At 34.8% G+C, this 19,067-nt stretch overlaps 1 protein-coding gene across 5 annotated transcripts in view; it reads left to right on the top strand.

The window, feature by feature from the left end:
• The window catches only part of LOC113256632 (contactin-4), an 877,814-nt gene that overhangs the window by 122,501 nt on the left and 736,246 nt on the right, over nucleotides 1-19,067 (top strand). For 3 of the 5 annotated variants that reach the window (XM_057311891.1, XM_057311888.1, XM_044385021.3), the window contains one exon: nucleotides 12,013-12,051. The exons of the other annotated variants lie outside the window; for them this stretch is intronic. The gene's annotated coding sequence lies outside the window, so the exon portion shown is untranslated. The remainder of the gene's footprint in view (nucleotides 1-12,012; nucleotides 12,052-19,067) is intronic. 5 annotated transcript variants of the gene reach the window in all.

Genomic DNA, 19,067 nt, shown 5'->3' on the forward strand with positions numbered 1-19,067 from the left:
TTTTTTTCTCATGGAGATCTAAAAAGAGCTGTATAGTAGTGACCTATCAAAATGCAAGTATTATAAAGACAGTAATATAGAGTATTAGTCAATAAGGATTTTAGCCATTGCTTTATTTAATAACCACTTACATAGTTCTCACTTTGTGTTATGTAAAATAAAAACTTTACGCATGTTAACTATTTTAATCCTTCTAACACTTTGTGGTAACTATGATCATTATCTGCATGTTACAGACAAATTCAGGCTTAGAGTGGCAGGTAAATTATCTATAATCCTACAAATGTATAAATGCTAAGCATACAGAACACAGTCAGTCTGGCTTTATAGTATGTATCTATGCTTCATTATTACCTGGATATTTAACAATCTCTGCATATATCCAACCATGGTAATGTTGCTATTTTGTTAATTGTTTGGGTGCTAGCTTGATGTTATGACTGGGAAAACAAAGAAACAAACAAACCTGTCTTGTGCATTTGTAAACTTCAATGGCTTATTTATCTTTGCATTCCTGTATTTTCACTTTCCATTGTAATTCAGTTCAAGAGGTAAATAAACTGGTGGGTTGTAAAGTGTGGATAGATAAGGGATGCTTGGCAAATATCTCCAAAATGTAAGTTAATGTCCTGAGAGCAACGACTATGAACCTCGATAGCACGTCCTTCTGTGCTGTTGTCAGCTCGATATTCTCAGCAGAGCTGACCTGATATTCACTGTCTTTGTTCATTTTGCAGATAATCCAGCATTAAAAGCATAAGATATAAAAAGGATGAAAAGATTATGCCCCACTTTACTTATTTAACTAAATTATTATCCCTTGACCTTTTGACCAAACCAAATTCATCTTCTCTCTCCCCTGCTCTTCCACCCATTTTAATACTACAACACAGATTTAATGGATTGGGAGTCTGTGAGTAAGTAATAAGGACACGGAGAAGAGTGGCCAACATGATTAAGATTTTATTTGTAGTGTAATTCCATTATAATTAACATTATGTAACTGGAGAAATATGGTGTTTGCATCCCTTCCTGGCAGCTGTTTTTTAAGTCAGTGGCAGAAAGGAGATTAAATAGTAAATGAAAACCTATTTATTGAAATTGTTTTTGCATCTTGTATTGGTAGATTCATTTGTTTGTTTCACAAACCACAGTTAATTTAGTAAGGAAAATAAGCAATATGTTTAACAAGCATGTTAAATAAATTTGTTTGCAGTGCTTTGAAGTACCATTCTTGAACTCTTTACACTGGACGTGAAATACCCCTAAAAGTTCTACAAAAGGGTAGGTGTTTAAATAGTGAAAGCAAAACACAGGTTGATCCCACTATCCAAAAATAGACAGGCCCTATGAAACCTTTTGTAAGGGGAAATAGCATAAAGCGAAGAGTATCCCTCCACTTCCTGAAAGTTATGCTACTTTGCTTTTACACAGATCTATATTAGTACCTGTTTTTGCTAACCAAAAGCAGTCTGAGGGAGGATTTTTGCTTTTATGAGAAAAGCCCTTAACTACTACTGTTGGTAACTAATGTAGGAAACTCAAGATTTGGAAAGCAGGGGTTACTTGTATTATATTTTTCCAGAAATGTTCAGTAGAATTTAAAGTTGATGAAAATAACATGATTTTGCATGTAAAGCATTTTCAATTTGTTGCAAATATTTTTTTTTTTTTTCTAAAAACTAACTGGCCAGTTAAATATAAAATCAATCGATGTAAGTCCAGATCAGACTCCTCTGGCCCAGGGCTTGACACTCTATGGCCCGATGGTCATATCTGGTCCTCCAGTTCTTTATGTTGCCCACAAACTGAGATTGTTTTTATTTTTTTAGATGGTTGAGGGGGAAAAAAAGAGAATAATAGTTCTACATAACATTCAAATTTCAGTGTCCACAGATACAGTTTCATTAGAATACAGCCACACTCATTTGTTTATGTATTGTTGATGACTGCTTTCCTGTTAGGACAGCAGTTGGTTTATGTATTGTTGATGACTGCTTTCCTGTTAGGACAGCAGTTGCGTAGTACTGATACAGATTTTATGGCCTCTAAGGCTAAAAATACTTGTCATCTGGCCCTTTACAGAAAAGTTTGAAGACCCCTGCCCTAGCTAATAAAATATGACATCAATAGTGGTAATAACACTGTGATAAATGCTTTATATACATTATTTCTAATATTTCTAAAATGACTACAGTGTAGCCGTAATTACTTCCATTTTACAGATCAGGGCATTGAGGCTTTGAGTAAATGATTTACTTGATTAGAGCTGTGTTTTGAAAACCGTCTATAACAACTTGTAATATATATGAATGACTAGAATTTAGAACTATTTAAAAATAACACTGTTAGTCTTTTGAAAGTAGGATTGTGTCTTCTATCATTTAATTAGTAGTTACTAAATAGGATTGGGTTGATAGATTTGAAATCAGTCATTCCTGTGTATGAAACTTTTGACATTCCGTATTAACTTACAGCTATCTGCAAAGGGGAACTTGATATTCCATTTTGATAGTAGATGGTAGAATCTGCTGTAGCCATATGGATTCTGGTTTGTTTGTTTTTTCACCACATAAAAAATGACTACCAATTGGTACAACTTTTTGAGAAGCTCTAATATAGTGGTCTTGGCAAATTGGCCAGTAGGGTCTTTCTTTAAAAATTGTTGCTACTCTGCGGTTTATTGTAGAAAGAAAACAAATAGGCAAAGCTGATGGGTGCTCATGGTAAGAGCTTAATGAGGGAAGTTTCTGGAAGGATGCAAGAAGGTATTGATGTTTTTTATTATTTATCTCTCACCTCTGTCACTGAACCAGAGGATCATGGTAAATGATGATTGCGTTAGGATGTGATGATGGTGGGTTTGTGTATTATTGAAAAGCGGTGTAAAAGGAAATCCATTTAACAGAGTGCTTAGGCTAACTTTAAGCCTGCTAGAAAAGGTAACTACTGTTTCCTCAAGAGCTTTCTGAAATTCAGTATGACAAGACTGATTAAATGAAACCTATTAGGTAAACTCTATATTAGTTTGCAAAGATCCTTAGGCTTCTTGAACGGATCCTTCAGAGGATCAAGGCTGTAATTACACAGGACTAAATATTAGGATAACAGCCTGTAAGATTCATATAGTTTCCTGGATACTGGAAAATAATTACTCTTTAGATTTCCTCAGATACAGCTGATAGATGATACTGTAGATAATGCCTTGAGGGCAGAGCCTGTGTCTTCAGTATCTTCAGTGTCTAGAAAAGTAGCTAAGTACTAATAAATATTATTTTAGCTAAAATTTATTAAACACCATGTGCCAGGTGTTAATTTTTTTCTAATTAATATGTCATTTAATTGTTCTAAAATCCTGCTAGACTTAGTAATGGATTCCTATATTACAGGGGTGGAAGGGCCACATTAAACATTCAGTGTGGCCGAAATTCCAGTGTGGCATCTGTAATTCCAAAGCCTGCGATCTTGTCACCTTTGCTTTATTGTAGAGCACACTCTAAATATTTGATGAGTGAATGTGACTGTATGAAAGAGAATTGTTATGAGGAAAACACCGTCATTGAATATAAATCTGTTTTCAATCTAAATTTTGTTTATTCTGGTACTGTTAAAATTATTAAGCTTTTTGAGAGATTCATACTCTATTTACTTGATTTGAAAAAGAATTATTATTTTTTAAAGATTTTATTGATTTATTGGGAGGGGGAGAGAATGAGCAGTGGGGAGTGGCAGAGGGAGAAAGAAAGAGAAGCAGACTCCCTGCTGAGCAGGAAGCCTGGTGCAGGGCCCAATCCCAGGACCCAGAGATCATGACCTGAGCTGAAGGCAGACCCTTAACCCACTGAGCCTCCCAGGAGCCCTTGAAAAAGAATTATTAGGGAATAATCCAAGGTATTTATTTATTTATTTATTTATTTATTTATTTATTTTTATTATAATAATATTTTTTTATTCTATTATGTTAGTCACCATACAGTATATCCCTCGTTTTTGATGTTAAGTTCAATGACTCATTAGTTGCATATAACACCCAGTGCACCATGCAATACGTGCCTTCCTTACTACCCATCACCAGCCTATCCCATTCCCCCACCCCCCTCCCCTCTGAAGCCCTCAGTTTGTTTCTCAGAGTCCATAGTCTGTCATGCTTCATTCCCCCTTCTGATTACCCCCCCTTTCTTTATCCCTTTCTTCTCCTACTGATCTTCCTAGTTATGTTCCATAGATGAGAAAAACCGTATGATAATCGTCTTTCTCTGCTTGACTTAGGAGTTAAGATGGCCAAGGTATAATTTATGATTGAATAAATCAGCTGCTTCCTGTCCTACGCAGCAATGTGATTGGCAGCAAAGGTGTGGTATTTCTGCTCCAATTTAGATGAATTACAAACGATCAGTTATCCCAAATGTTGTTTGTTGAGATAAAACTGTGTTCATACCACTTGAAAAGCGTCATCATGTGTATGGCTTGAAGAGTTCTCATCTATACCTTAAGTGATTTTTCATAGCGATGTTGTTGGTCACACAGAGAGGCCCTCTCTAGCTAAGAAAAATAATCTTGGAGGCTTTAAATGATTTGTCCAGGTAACCCAGCTGGAAATTCAAGCCTTCTGACTTTAATACCAAGCTGGTCAATGCCTTGTTTTGAGGGGCAAGATCTGGATCCACATAATGGGAATCAACCAGTCTTCACATGTCTCATGAAGATAGGATTGTAAAGATAAACAGCTTCTTCCCCTTTTGAGACCAACTTAGTTACTGGAACCATCAAAACACAGGTACACACAAAGGAACGTGTGGAATATAGATGCATCATAGATAACAGTGCTCTAGTTCTGCGCTAGTGGAAATACGCGAACTAAAAGTATAATTTCAACTTTGCTGGAAGTCCTAGTAAAAAGTACAGTGGCGCAGGTGAAATTTTATTTAACACCATGTGTTCAACATATTGTATCAACAAGTACCAATATTAAAACAGTTATGAATGAGATACTTTACATTGATTGTTTGTACTACATCTTCACTTTTTACTAGCTACAGGACAAAGTACTCAATAGTCCCATCTGGCCAGTGGCTACCTCACTGGACAGCACAGCTCTAAACAGTAGGAAAGTGCGACTGAACTTTACTGCTTAGGTGTGGAGGAGCTCTGAGAGTAAAAGGAAGGGAAGAAGTTCTTCTAATTCATTCCTCTACATCACCCAAAATTTGTCATTCAGATGATCTCTTTTATGTTTAAATTTAAATGTCTGTTCATATTTTTAACCTAACCGGCTAGTCATCTCACTGTTTGATATTCAATCATCTGATAAAGAATTTCTATTCTCAAGAGTTCTCTCAGGAAGCAGTATATCTGTGCAAGGAAATACATAAACATGACTCCAGTGATTGGAACAAAATTAGAAGATTCCTGAGGAAAAATTGCTGCTATAATTTAACAAATGCACCTCAGCAACAGCCAAGGCTCATGAGAAGCAAATTGGTTATTTTGGGTTAATGTCAAATGAATGTGCTTTCACTTCACATCTTTTTTCTTTTTGTCATTCACCTAAAATGAATGGTTGATAATGGCTAGAATGTAATTTAATTACAGAAAGAGAAGAAAATGCTGGAAAAATTTTAAACTCCTCTTCAACTCATTCAGTCAATTACATCCTAATAGAATTATATTAATTTCGATTGAGATTATAAGGATTTTTTGTTTTTTTTCCCCTACTCTTTTAGACATTTATTAATTCAAAGCGAAACATTCCTAGGAAATTAGCACAAATGATTATTCATAAATTATACATTTCTGTAAAGAAGTTTCTCCAGTTGGCAAGGCTTACCAGAGCATTTAAATAATTATATTCTAGTTATAGATATGTATACTACACACATAGGCTTTTTCTTTTTACCATAATGAATGGGACACTTGTCTCAAATTTTGTAGTGTTTTCTAAAGTGATTAAATGATACCATCATCTAATAATAAAAATGACGTGAACTACTCTATACTTTTTTGTTCTATATACTTGACATGCATTATTTTATTTAATCTTCATTATTTAAGTAGCTCTTAAAACTAGCAGGGAGTGCCCCAATGACTATATATTCCTAGACTATATAATTTTAAAGGAGATATTTAGGAGTAAAAAAAATTGCTTTATTATTTTTTATAAATATTGGTAAATAATCCTTTATGGATTTGTACCAGCATGTCCACCCACCAAAAATGGTGGGTATGTGAATGTTTTTTTATCCCTTGCACTTATCAACACAGTGTAAACCTTTTGGTCTTTGCCACTTCAATAGATGGAAAACATCATGTGTTAAAATATTATTGTTTTCAGTTGTATTTTCTCTTATAATTGAAATCGAGCCCTCATAATAGTCCTTATCACCCTCCACATCTCAAAACAGCCATGCCAAGGGATTAGCAGGTTTTAAATGAGATGGCTTTGCTAGTGGAAAGTCATAAGAAAAACTGAGGAAGAGATGCAGGATTTTTCACTTTGGCATATAGGTTTTACTTTAATAAAATACCTTGTTTTTTTCTGAGGTGGTTTGAGAGCTTTTGATAAAAATCTGTTTGTATCCTAAGAAGTTGGTTATGGGGCACCTGTTAGGAGCATTCAAGCCATCCATGCATGGCTGGCAAATCTGTCTGCTATTATATTGTCTAGGCTAAATGGGCGTTAGACTGAACTGTTTTGAGATATGACAGTTATTAAACATATACCCACAAAACCCCCAGAGGGATGCTAAGAATTGATGGGCTTTTATTTTTACATACCAGATTCTTAACAGCTCCAGGACTGAAATCCACTGTTGACTCTTCATTCAATAAAATCATATGAATATTGACTATTTTATTGTCAGTAGATGGCATTCTTGACTAGAAACCTACTTCATAACTTCACCTCGTGGCCTCTCCATAACCTCTTAAGTAGTCAATTAAAAAGCTTTTGCTTTATTCTCCATTCTTTCATGGCTATATGCATTGACTATTATATAGACAGCTTTTGTGAACTAGGCATGTATGATTCAGCATAAAATACTTGACTTTGGAATAATGTCACTTAAGGATTATCTCCAGTGACTGAGGACAAGCATAGATGGCATGGGAAATGAAATCTGTTGAGAATCTGGAGATCATTTTCTTTGGGTTTCCATTGACCTCCCTAAATAAACCTTTTAATGGAGAAGCAATATGACAAAATCATCCTAGAAATCATAGCTATTCTGTTGCAGAGACTTGAAGGTGTTCTAGCACACCCCTGTAACTCTGTAGATGAAAAAGCTCACTAGGGAAGCGCTTTTTCCAAGAAAGATCCTGGATGAGTTAGGACTCTCTGATTTGAGCCTAGTGATTCTCCTTTATCAAAATTGCCCATAGCCTGTTTGAACAAGAAGTGAATACACAGCACAGGTGGAAAAACAACAAAGATAATCACATGGACAATGCACCTTATTAAATTAGTGTTGGCAGCATTTCTTCACTGTTGCAGCCATTCCATGGGATTCTTTGCTCTGTGAGCTATCTAATAAGCTTTCTTTGTTTTCAGATGATAATTTGCCAGGTAGCTGTTAGATTCTGAAATGACAACCTGACCATCTTGCAAGAAAACCGGTACCATATAGGTATTAAAAGAAATCTTCATGGCATCCAACTAAGACTTAAAAACTTCATCAGCTTGTGAAATTTCTCTCCTATACAGAAGTACTCAGAGATATGCCTTTATTCCAGACCCTGGACCAAGAAATCTTTGACAGGGATTTATGCTGATATATCTGATAAGAAAATACATTAAATGTCATTTTACAGAGCTAATGAGAATGGGTATGATACCTGGAGTTAGTAAGTTATAAAATAAATTTATAAAAGAAAATTATTTTCTTGAGCATAAAGCAAGTACACTGTTGATTGGATTTGTCATAAAGAAATTTAATCTTTATCAATTACTCTGAAAGAAGCTTGATCATTTTGTGAATGTGGTCCTAACAAAGAATATATTGGTCTTGTCATTTTTCTTCTCTGTTTTCCTTTTTTTCTGTTTAGTCAGTAGCACCCATCTCTCTGTCAGAGAAGCATGCAATTGCATTTTCAGTATTGCCTCAGTCACAAATGATTCAAGTTTATGCTAAAAGGGGACCAGATACTTGTCTTCCTTGTTGCTTGAAGCTTTGACAAAATCTATTCATTTGCTTTCAATAGTATTGCTCTGAGTTTATTTTTTGCTTGGGAAAAAGGCCATAGTTATTTGGAAAAATTGAGTTTTCATTTATCTTGGCCTATCTGTCATATTGATAAGATCTGCTGTCTTAGAACTCGCTCAGAACTAACAAAAGAACAAAGTGCCTGAGAAGACCCATAAGTCTATACGTTTCAGAAACAAAAGATTTATTTTTCTCCATTCTACTTGTCTTTTGAATAGAGTTTGAATGAATGATTATTGTGAATAGCATGAGATTTAATGATGCCAACATTATCAATTTATGCACTTACCCAGGTGTAAAGGATTATGCGTACGAAGGTAACCTGAAAGCTCCTTACATTAAGCAGCTTACTAATACAGAAGTTAGTTTTAGGGTGCCTTGGTGGCTCAGTTGGTTAAGCGTCCGATTCTTGGTTTTGGCTCAGGTCCTGATCTCATGGATCCTGATTTTGTGGGTCATGAGATAAAGCCCTGTGTCAGGCTTCGTGCTCAGTGGAAGTCTGCTTGGATATTCTGTCCCTCTGCCCTTTCCCCTCCTCATGTTCTCTCATTCTTGCTCAAATAAATAAATCTCAAAAAGAAGTTAGTTTTGGTGCAGTCACAAACACAGAGCCCTTAATGTCTGTGTAGGAAGGGAATATCTCATTCTGTTTTTCAGTGTGCTACAGTAAATACTTAAAAGATATCAAGATATCTCAAAATTTTGAATAAATGAAACCTATTGTGTATCATTTTCTCTGTTTTGTATTCATTCCTGTCAGGGTTTTTATAAATGTTTGATCCTTTTTATCTGCTTAAAATAATGTTGCTCCCTGATGCAAATTGCTTTGGTCTTTGACTTGTCAGTAAGAGGAGCTTTGCCGTATTATCATAAACACATGATGTATTTTGATTAATGGTTATTATGCTGACTAGAAAACCAGATTTCAGTATAATGGTCTCACTAGATTTTAAGTATTGATGATTTAGAAGTCACAGGACCATGCAGTACTGTGCTTGTTCTTGGCCTAATTCATTTATTTGCTATTGCACATATCCACTCATCACCCAGGGTTTCGGTGACCATGGTGAGAGAGACATCGCATTAGGTGCTGGAGTACAGATATGAACACCCTCTTGCTCCCGGCACATACAGTTTAGTTAAAGGAGGGGTGTCACTAAACCGATACCAAATGTAATGCAGGAAATACTGCAATAGGAGATGCAGAGGTAAGCCTTAATTCAGTAGAGAAGGGTTTGGAAAGTTCAGGTTGGCAGAGTTGAGTTTTGAGGGGTGAGTGCTTCCTTAGTTATGCAGGAGAACGGATTGCATACATTGTCATGAAAATTTTGTATAGCAGCAACATAATCATCATGGAGTTACAACGTGGTCTCATTGGGAGAACTTGTCTAGTTTACATCATCTGGATCACTGCCAAGGCTCTGTAATTTAGTAGGAAGTACACAGGAGTTAGAGATAAGAGCTCTCATTCTGGTGCTTATTAGCAATGCAACCACAGGCCAAACATGAAACCTCTTACCCTACTTTTTTATCTGATAACTGGAGACAATACCACTAGATACTCAATACATGTTCTCCGTTGGACATTAAGTCAAACATTTATCTGAAAGCATATTGTAAATGGAAAAGTTTCATAAAATAAACTTCTTTTATTCTATACATATTCCACTCCTAAATTTTATTCATTGAATTACATATGGGGAATAAATTTTGTTTCGGTCTTCAGGAAGCAATTAACAGTTTATAAGCATCATTATTGGATTCCACCGTACTTCTTGTTTTGGGACTCAGGAGTAATTTTAAATATTTTCCTCAAGAATACAACATTTTTATGTTCCAATTATACCACCATGACTTGGTACAAATGGAACATAAAAAAGATACCCCAACTATAATTTTCATTCACTTATTCATTTTAATTTTACTCATTAATATCTATTGCATGTCAGGGTCTATGCTAGGCACCAGGAATATGCAACATAGATGCTACCTTCATTTAGTTTACATTGTAGTGAGGGATGTAGTTATAAGTTACATAGACAATCAGTGATAAATGCTTTGAAGAAGCAAATGCTGTTCTGTGAGAATATATTATGAGGACCTGACTTAGGGCATCAAAAGAGGCTTCTCTTAGAAAGCGAAGTTTAAGTGGGAATCTACAGAAAGAATAGGTGGAAGTGGGTTAAGGGGGAGAAGATGCCAGATGACATGATACATATAAAAACCCTTAAAATAGGAAGGAACATGATAGATTTCGAGAAATGAAAACACTTGAGTGTTTTCTCTGGAGTGCAGAGAGCAAGGCGGAGAATGGTGGAAGATACTGGGAATATTTGGCAAAGGGTAGATGGTAGATGGATTTGTAGGCAAGTTAAAAAAACTTCAGTCATTTTCTATGACTAAGACACTGAAGCATCTTCAGAGGGTTGAAATGGGGAGGGGGAAAAGGAGGAAAAAGGGTGGGGTCGGGTGAATGCAATGCGAATGTTCTTCCTACTGTTTTAGGTGTGAAATAATGGTAGGTAGAAGGGAGATGGTAACAGATAAATGTATGAAGTAAAATGGTCTGGACCTAGTGGTGGATTGACTACTCTTACAAGAGATGAGAAAGAAAGGTATGTGTGACTTCTGCCTCTCTGGCTGGTGAATTATGGTGGTGCCATTCACTACCAACACTGGAAGTTGACCATTTGGGTTGAGGGGAGAATTGGTATAGGAAGTCATGTATTTGTATTCAAACACATGGAGTTTGGCATCCCTTTAGAGTATCCAAATAGTTATGTCTGGTAGCCAATTGGCTGCATGGATGTGGAGCTCAGAAAGGAGAGTTTGAAGATAAAACATAAGTCATAGAAATGTAAATATAAAATTTTGTTAAGTCCAAAATATTATCAATAACACTTGGAGTTTAAATTTAGGAAGGTTCAGTCGAGGGGAAGAAAAGTGGGGCATATATAAATATTGGATAGACCTCACACCATTTAAAATTTTGTAGGGGTGCCTAGCTGGCTCAGTCAGTAGAGCATGTGACTCTTGATCTCAGGGTTGTGAGTTCGAGCCCCACGCTGGGTGTAGAGATTACTTAAAAAAACAAAGTAAAATTTTTATAATCGAACAATTTATCTAGCCTTTAAAATTTAGATTTCATGTTTTTAAAAATAAATTCTCATCTAAAAATTGGCAGTGAATTTAAAGAAATGGTGAGAGGTGAGTTTTTATGTAGTTTATGAAAAATGAATATTAATTGTTGCTCTTTATAATCTAAGGAAAATTTTTCTTTAATTTCAAATGAAGACCATTTTTACTTTCTTATGAAAACCAAATGCTTACTGTAATGTGTACAATAAGCAAAACTAGTGGTATCTCTTTTTTATTATAGGTATTCGAATATAGATCAGCCTACAGGCTTTTTTAATAGATTTACTGTGACAATTTTCTTGCTCATCAGGGTAACTTATTGCACAGTTTAAAGAATATGATGACAAAATCAGATCCTCTGTAATTCACTGAGATACTTTTTCTGGCATGACTTCATGACTTGCCATTCAGACAGGTTTTTTTGTTTGTTTGTTTTTTGTTTTTAAGTAGGCTCCCAACGTGGGGCTTGAACTCATGACTATAACCCTGAGATTGGGATCTGAGCTGAAATCAAGTGTTAGACACTTAACCAACTGAGCCACCCAGGTGCCCCTGCCATTAAGACATTTTATTCTAAAACCAGCAATACTGGAATGCAACTGATATATAAAAAAAACAAAACAAAAACCAAAACCAGGTTTATGCTTTATTCTAAAATCCATTTCTTTATTTGTAGGTGATGAGCAATTGAAGTTGAGATGAATAACATTTGGGGGTATGTACCATTTATTTAAATAAAAATATATATGTGTAATGTAGCATATAAATTATCTTTAAGGAATTGTACAAAGTCTATGACTCTTGACAAGGACTGCATTTCCTTATGAGTTATGGAATTAATAAATAGCTCTATTTTATGTAAATAATACATACAGAAAGCAGTAGCAGTGGATTTTATAATAAACTATAATAGGTGATTTTAAATGTAATGTGTAGCCCAAAAAATTCATTTGCAAATAAAATTTTATTAAATTTCATTTTCCAATGTACTTTAAAATTGTCCAGTTTTTAAAGTAGAAAAGTTAACTAATTATCATAAATATATTACCCGAATAATTGTAGTATGCATTGTGTTTATTAGTTTTTATTAGTTTATATTTATTTGGTTATAAACCTTTGGTGTTTTTTATGCAATTTATATTTTGTTGTGTTAAATTCTAATATTGCCAACATGTACATTTTGAAACCCAGTTTACCCCTGTAAACATGATTTCATATGTTGTCATTTTTAGTGATGAGTTAACTCTGTTTTCAGTAGAAAAATTCTCAATGAACTTCTGTTTCTCAACCTAACACCTTTGTATCTTATACAAAGTTTTCTGTTGTTACTCCTTCTGATTTAATATATATACCATATACTGGAGAATTACCAATTTGCTTGTTCTAGCAATTTATATTTTGGTTATATTTTGTGGTAATACTGTGATACGTATTTGCTCACCCAGTTGCACATAAATCTGTGACATTACAGAATTTAATTTATGGGAAAGATCCTTAGACTTAAAAAGGATTACTGACCATTTAAGAACGATTATTAATATATATAAAATTGAGTCTTAACTGCATTAATGCCTGTTTAACCTACACACAGATACATGGACACACAATCACATAGCAAAGATGACCAAATATGAAAAACCAGCTGGTATCCTACGGTGTTGGGCTATCACAGCCTTGGACCAGTGGTTCTTAAGTCAAGTGTTTTGAGACGAATCTTTCTTTCAAGAGTTGAGGGATCTTAAGCAATTCAGTTTCCCTAAGTTCATCACTTTCTTTTTATGGTTAGTGCTAAATCATATATGATTTCTCATGTTACCTCTTCCCTAAAATTTCATATTTGATTTCATATTTGAAAAAGCTAAAGTTTAGAGGTGAATAGTTTTGTATTGGTAAAACTGTTACTAACTAATATTTTACAGTGTGAGATAAATTTACTTATTGGGATAGGAGAGTAGAAAGGTACGATTGATTCTCTGGCTAATCAGCAGTGTTCTTGTTTGCTTAAATTTTGGGGTGGGGATGGATCTAAGAAGGTAGGCTTCCCCTCTGTGTCTTTTGTCCTACCTGACATGGAGACTCAGGATGAACTCATTTTGAAAGAATCCCTCATAACCTTGTTAGCTCAAGGTTATCTTTTATCTGATTTCTCTCTTCCTGGATAGGTTGCAGGCTGAAGAACATTAAAATATCTATTTTCTTAGTGGTTTCCTTTTCTAGATTTGAATAATTCACTTGATTCTTCCAGGCTACTTAGATGAAAGAATGTTATCCAGGAATGCTAATATTAGTTCCTTTTGTTTGAAATTAGAGAAATAAATGCATTATATTTTTAGTGTAGATAGTAAGGCCTCATATCTTTTAATTTGGTCATTTAAAAAACTAAATAATGTTCAGATACCTTTTATATCATGAGGTTAGATATTTGCTTGAGATAGGAATTTCTTTTCTTTATTAAAAAATATTTGAAGTAGATAAATACTGGGAAGGGTCCATTTGAATATTGGGCTTATTCTGCATTGAATACTCCCTTGTGTTCCTATTCATATATTATTTTAGGATCTTTATTACAAACATTACAAATGAAGATATGAAACGACCTCTGTTTTATGCTAGAGGGGATTTTTAAGAACCAGGTTAGGGACTCTGGTAGGTATCTTGGGCCATTTTTCTCTCTGTGAAATATTGTGATTGTATGATTTTTTAATCTGATAGGTAAAATCTGAAGTGTCACCTTTGTAGATGAAAAATGGTAAGATGGTGTCCATTTGATATGGGCCAGCCTACATATGCAAGATTAGTTATTCGTTGGTTAGAAAAAAAATATATAACTCATCTGTAAAAATGACAACAGGCAGCATAGCTTATTAAGACACTAACTTCATTTTAAAAAATGTAGTTATCATCATGAGTGCCAGATATTAAAACTATATTTTAAACATTTGTAAATCAAATGGGAATAAAATGTTCTTTGCATATCTTATTTCTTTTATAGGGATTTTTTTTCCCTGTATTTTATGAGACAAATCACAGGCATTACAGTTTGAAATCAACTTCATTGTTTTCATTGCAATTGCTACATAGCTGTTGAATATTTGCAGTAAGTTTTAATGACGAATGAAGTGCATGTTTGATTATATGCCATTAGTAAAAATATCTTTTTATAGCAAAGGGTGGTTTTCAGCATGGCCTTGACAAAGGCAATATATAAATGTGTTATTTCCCTTCAAAAGAATACAAGTCAGAATAAGCAACTTTTAAGGGAAATATTTAAAAATTACCAATTAATGACTATTCTTTGTTGAAATTATATGAACATGTAAATAGAGATCATAGATGTACTTATTTTAGAGGCTAGTATAATACTAATTAGAAGAGTTGTAAATACTGTAATTATTCTACTAAATTAATTCCATTTTTATTACCTATTTTATTGCTAAGTATGGCAGGGATTAGGAAAATAGTTATAATGCTGACGTTGAGAATGTTTCCACAATTACTTTTCAGTTTTTCTAGCCATTATCTTATGTTACTGATTCTCCTGCTACTTATCGCTTGCTGTACCCAATATTTGATCCTACCTTTCTGCCTTTTATTTAATTTCCTTTGTCAGGGATACTCTTGTCTTCCAGTCCTTACCTATCAAAGTTGTACTTAACTTGCGATGTCTAGTTTGATGTTTGCCTCTTTCACAAGGCTATCAGATGCCCTACAGTCAGAACTCCCTGCTCAAGGTCATTGCCGTCAGCTTGTCCTTCCAATCATCTAAAGCATGGTCCCTTGTGACCAACACATGTTCATCGCACTTATCCTCTTGTTTTCTGCCCAATTGGATAAATCATCTCACACCATCATTTATTTAACTTTGAACACAGTTCCTTAGTGTTGAGAAATGCTAGAAAAGTGAGAATGTCTGTATCTGCATGCATGGTGTGAGGTATTAGGCTAGAGACCATAAAAAAGTATACTGGTGCTGGGAAGAATGGTTATTTAAGGAATTAAATGAGTAATAATTATTTTATCAAGGACAGGAGGAAATCTTTGATAGGAATTATAAGGCAAGAGATACTTTCTTTGACCTTTTCTATTCTGCTTCTTAACATGTATTTAATATTAATAACAGCAGAAATGACAGCTATAATGGCAACTATAGTTTCATAGATTTTACTGTATGTATTCACACATCTTTTTTGATTTTCATGTCATGCCATGAGATTGGTGGGGCAGAAGTTTTGGACATTATTCAGATTTGGCTAAGTTTATTTATTATCAGCTAATACCATTTAAAGCCTGATTGTGCAATCTAACTGCTTTTATTAAATATTAAGTTAATATTTAATGTCTGTGATCTTTTAGCATAATGTAAAAATAAAGTAACCTCTGCAATCCAGAAAGCAGTGTCCTAATTTAAAATTATATGCCTTTTAACATAGATGTAGCCATTTAGATCAAAATTCATGGACTTGGGTCCCAAGTTGCAAACATTTCACAGTTCCCTAATCCTCTGGACAAAGAAATTCAAGAAGGAGTAGATCTATACCCTAAAAGTATCATCAGAGTAGGGACATTAAGAGTGAGATGGTCTCTAGAGAGGAAGGTGACTAATGTCCATACAGTTAGGATAAGCCGAGATACCCAGACAAGATTGAACAGAAAGCAGAAGAGAAAGAGTCCTGAAATAGTTGTCTCCACTTCTGTGACCTCAGGTGCTGCTTCATGCAACTTTTTCTTCAATCTTGATCTATACCCTAGGGTAATTAGGGGCTATAGGACCCAATCGATTACCCTTTTATATGATTTATATTGAGTAGGGTCTTTATTATTTGCAATTCAGCATCCTGGTTAATGCAGATAAAATCATTGCTGTAACAGTGTTCTTCTTTCTGCTCCACTTTCTATTTCTATTTTACTTTTTTCTCTTCTTCCCTTTCCTTTCTTCTCCTCTCCTTCTCTGGCTACATTTTCCTTTATGCCTCGCTCTTTCTTTCTCCCTCTTATCCGCTCATTCATTCATCCCTGTATCCATCCATCTAATACTCATCTACTGCTTAGCACATATTGAGCATTATCCTAGGTCCTGAGGACAAAAAGATGCATGACATACAGTCTTCATTCTCTTTAGGATGAGGTTTCCTCTCTTTGGTTTTAGGAAGTGGTGTTTTGAAGAGGGAGGTAGAGCCCAGGCCAAAAATGGTAGAAAATAATAACAAAGGAAATCCTTAAAGCATTTGCCTAATACTTGAGGTTGGTGGAAAGATTCAAGATGGGAAGGGTTAATTGGGAAAGGTTGCTGAAAAAGTTGAGCTTAGAGCAGAGATTCTTTATAACATCAATTTGTCGATAACTTCAAGGCAGATCATAGGTTCAAAATATATACGCTCGTACCATAGCATGCATTATTTAAATTGGTAGGGGGGGAATCATCCTTGAACCTTCCTGTTCTATAGTATGGTTACAAGGTATGTGCGAAGAAGAAAACCTGGACATCTCACTCTTCTTTAGTAAGCATTGGGAAAATAAACACTATAAGGACACTAATTATAAAGGGCATCACAAAATCAGCTGCTGTTTTTTCAGGTCATCATAAACTCAGAGGGGACCAACAGCAGAGGAATTGGTGAAATGTCCTTAAAAATGCTCACCATATGCAGTAATTCAGTCCGAGTCTACTCACATGGACATTCACAAGTATAGTAGTAATTTGGAAACAAAAGATGGAAATTTTGACAGCTGTGATCTGTAACCTTTCCTCTTAAAATATTTCAGCTAAATTCCTCAGCTTGTCCTGCAGGATCCTGAGCACACTGGCCACAATCTACTTTGTGCCTCATCACCTTAATCCCCTAAGCTTCTGTATTTACTGCCACACCTCAGCAAATATTCTTCTTTGGATATGTTATTGACCTCTATCTGTTGTCCTCTTAAACCTGGTAAATTCATTTTTTAAATCCCTGTTTCTTTTAAAGCATACCCTTTTGAAGGCCTCCCCCTTGGAAACTTTCTCTGACTATCCAAGGCAATGTTAGTCTTAACTTGGTAACTGCATGCATCTCTTTCTTATGTCACCAACCACTGTGTGGGTTATTATTGTTATTATATTTTTCTTTTTAAAATGAGACAAGGGCTCTGTTAGAGCAGGAACCTTTACATCCATCTTTATATGATCAATTTCCAGACCCATGCATGGGGGATAATGAGGGTTGAATGCTTGTTAACTGAATGAATAAATGAACAAAATGGGATGGATGAGACACATAATATAGTTTACTGTGGAAAAGTGAAGGATAATGTTTTCTCCAAAATAAGGGCAAAGCAAAGGTTTTGAGATTTCTAGATGCATTATTCTTAAAACCTTTAGGGTTTTACATGTAGAAACTTTTACATTGTTCAAAATATTATCTGATAAATAATCATTGTTACAAATATTTCTTATGATCTACATTCCAAAAGACTATATAATCAAAAAGATGAATTTATATACTGGTTGCCCACAAGAAAACACTGGAAACAAAGGTAAAAACACTATAATTCAGGATATTTAATGTTTAACTATGAAAAGGTTTGAACAGCCCATTACAATGTTTAATTAAAAATATTGGTGAAGTCAAATTGAGAAATACTATATATATCTTCTATAATATGCAAAGTGTATGTTTCTATATTAAATACAAGGAGAAATCCTGCAGCTAAAAATCTGTTGTTGTGGGGTGCCTGGGTGGCTCAGTCAGTTCAGTGTCTTGACTCATGGTTTTTGCTCAGGTCATGATCGCAGGGTTGTGAGATCAAGTCCTGCATTGGGCTCCATGCTTAGCGGGGAGTCTGCTTGAGATTCTCTCCCTCTGCTCCTCCTCCCCACTCGGGATGTGTGCACACTCTCTCTTTCTCTCTCTCTCAAAACAAATCTTTAAAAAAATTCTTTTGCAGATAGAAGTGACATATAACTCTAAGGATAGAACTACTCCCCCCTTTTCCTTTGATAACCATATTCCACAGAATATGGTTTGGGAGTTTCTGACTTAATAGAAGATAAAATCATAATGATTTATTAGGAAGGAAATGAGACTGGGAAAATCCCTAATTTATTTGTGGTCTTAAGGTGCCACTTTGAGAAACAAAACCTTGGGCAAAATAGACACATTGATGCAGTATTCATCACAGCTTAACTTTCTGAGTAGCTACTTTGTGCCAGGTACACTCTGGCTATATGAAGATGAATAAGACAGGCAGGTTGGGGAATATCACAATTGGTAGGTTCCCAGGTGATGGTTCTCATATTTCCAGAAAAAGACAATGACAGTGTGTACACTGAACATGATTCTCCTGCTGTAATTAATTTCCCAAAAGCTCTTACTGCATGGAAACTCTTGTAACTATTCTTCAGAAGTATAGACTTTGAGGAAGGCTTAAGAAAATAGTTAGGAATGCGGAATTTTAGAAATGTACCATATACATTTAAAACTCTTACCATTTTAATTTAAAACAGTAAAAATGGATGCATATATTTTTCTCTTAGACAAATGACTGCATAGTGAAAAATTCTAAATTCAACCTGATATTTCATTTTATTATTTGAGTCTCATTGGTCCTGTGTCATGAAAAATGACGCACCTTTCAGCTACCTTTAACTAGGTATCCTATCATTAATCATAAACTGTCTAGCTATGCTGAAGTTTGTATATATTTTTGTGAATCAATATTTATATCCCAGAAGTAAAGAGAGTTGCTTTTTGAGAA

Source organism: Ursus arctos, unplaced genomic scaffold (genome assembly GCF_023065955.2).
Source record: "Ursus arctos isolate Adak ecotype North America unplaced genomic scaffold, UrsArc2.0 scaffold_14, whole genome shotgun sequence".
Taxonomy (NCBI): Eukaryota; Metazoa; Chordata; class Mammalia; order Carnivora; family Ursidae; genus Ursus; species Ursus arctos.